At 28.1% G+C, this 2478-nt stretch overlaps 1 non-coding gene across 1 annotated transcript; it reads right to left on the reverse strand.

The window, feature by feature from the left end:
- Positions 1 to 2031: 2031 nt before the first annotated feature.
- Positions 2032 to 2138, reverse strand: LOC140870123 (small nucleolar RNA R71). The gene has a single exon (XR_012147101.1). It is a non-coding gene; the product is annotated as a small nucleolar RNA R71 (small nucleolar RNA).
- Positions 2139 to 2478: the final 340 nt, after the last annotated feature.

Consider the following 2478-nt stretch of genomic DNA (forward strand, 5'->3'; position numbering starts at 1 on the left):
AAACATCAAAATGGAGACAGATTTACTTTTACTATGACCAGCTTGGAGTAAAAATATCATAAGTATTTCATATTTTATCCAAAAGGGGTGAATGAGTTGTCAAAACACATCTACAGACAAAGGGCTACGTGTTATATGTTTTGTGCAGAAGCAAAATCGGAAGTCTAAGGCATCAAACATGCCAATTAAAGTTGGGTCAATGTATTGACATTCAAGGAGACAAGCACCCACCAACTTTACTATTCCATATTTAATGAGTTTTGGACCCTTGCTCTCATTTGGCCTATAAATAGATGTGTTGTATAAACTTTGTAGTGTGCAAGAGTGTAGAGAAGTCCTCATTTGTAAAATAAATATTGTGTGTGTGAGAATAAAAGTTTGAGTGTGCATATTTCTCAAGTTCAGGTATGAAATTTATTTTATCCTTACTCTTGAGTTTCATGTTCATGGAAAGCTAAATCTTTTTATGTCAAGGTGAAAAGGTTTCATTGTTGGTCAAGTAAGATTGTTTATATTTTGTATATTCTTCTCTTTTTCTATTTCTATTTTGTTTTTTCTAATTGATCCTTATTTGTAGGTATAATTTTGGAAGATTTGTTGTTATCTATTTATATCAAATGCTTGGTACCTTAAATGTGGTTACCTTGATTTGTTGTCAAATATGATACAATAAATACTACAATAATTATATACTATAAATATAAGTATCTATTTATAATAAAGTCATATATATTATTTAGACGATAGCGTGACACTGTCGGTTGTTCTAAATAATATATTGTGATTTGAACTAACATTTACTTTCTTGCATCTAACTTTTACTTTATCGCAACTAACATTTACTTTTTCGTAACTAACATTTACTTTATCGCATTTAACATAAAGTCATATATTTTATTTAGACGATAGCGTGGCTCTGCTGGTTGTTCTAAATAAAATATTGTAATTTGATCTAACATTTACTTTTATGTCAATTTATATTTATGCATTTATATATATATTATGGGTACCATGTATTAAATATCGGCTGATATTAATATAGTGGGAACTACATTATATGATATACTTGTTTAAATATTTAATTGTTCTTTTTATGTTTATATTTATTCATCTATATATATATTATGGGTACCATGTATTAAATATCGGTTAATCTGATATTAATATAGTGGGAACTATATTATATGATATACTTGTTTAAATATTTCATTGTTCTTTTATGTTTATTCTTATTTTAGTTTCTTTTATTTATTTTTATTAAGCAATCTTAAATACACCAACAATGAACCTTTGAAACCTTAACAATTTTATAATTTATGTATTTGAAGTTTCATAATAATATTTTCATCTATATATATCATGCTAAAATTAAACTTACAGCATCCTCTCCGTGGATCGATCTCGTACTCACGAGTATATTACTTGCAGACAACCTATACTTGGGTGAATTACAATTTAAGTTGTGGCAAGTTTTTGGCGCCGTTTCCAGGGAGGTATAAATTAAGTTTAATTTTATGTTATTTATGTAAATAGTATGTTGTTTTTAATTGTATGATTGTTTGGAGTCGTAAACAAAGTGGTAGACTTGTTCGAGTATCTAAAAATATTTTAAACATGGAGGATAATTCTAATAATCAAGATGGTAATAATAATAATAATCAAGAACATGAACAACCAAGAAAACTTAGGCACCATATGAATCCAATAAGAACTAGTACACCATCTTGTTTAGTCTTTCCTCCTGATGCGTCTAATTTCAATTTTAAACCTCAAATCATTCAACTTTTACCAAATTTTCATGGCCTAGATTATGAAAATCCATATTTGCATTTAAGAAAATTTGAGGAGGTTTGCAACACTTATAATGATCAAAATTGTAGCATGGATATTGTTCGATTAAAGCTTTTCCCTTTTTCTTTAAAAGATAAAGCTAAAACATGGTTGCAAAATTTGAGATCAAGTTCAATAAGATCATGGGAAGAAATGCAACAACAATTTCTAAAAAAGTTTTTCCCTTCCCATAGAACAAACTCTTTTAAAAGACAAATTGCAACTTTTTCTCAAAAACAAGGGGAAACATTTTATCAATGTTGGGATAGATATAAAGAGTTACTTAATACATGCCCACATCATGATTTTGAAATATGGAGAATAGTTTCTCACTTTTATGAAGGTTTAATACCTAAAGATATGCAAATGATAGAATTCATGTGTAATGGAACTTTTGAAGATAAAAACCCAAATAAAGCTATGGAATATTTGGAGTCATTAGCAGAAAATGCTCAAAATTGGGATAATATAGGCTCAATTGAACCACCAAGTAAAACCAATAATTCAACAAATGGGGGTGGTATTTATCATCTTAAAGATGATGTAGATGTTCAAGCTAAACTTGCATCTTTAGCAAGAAAAATCGATTCATTAGAAATGAAAAAGAGTGATCAATTAAAAAGTGTTCAAGAAATTGTTTGTCATATA

This window comes from Henckelia pumila, chromosome 4 (genome assembly GCF_033568475.1).
Source record: "Henckelia pumila isolate YLH828 chromosome 4, ASM3356847v2, whole genome shotgun sequence".
NCBI classification, from domain to species: Eukaryota; Viridiplantae; Streptophyta; class Magnoliopsida; order Lamiales; family Gesneriaceae; genus Henckelia; species Henckelia pumila.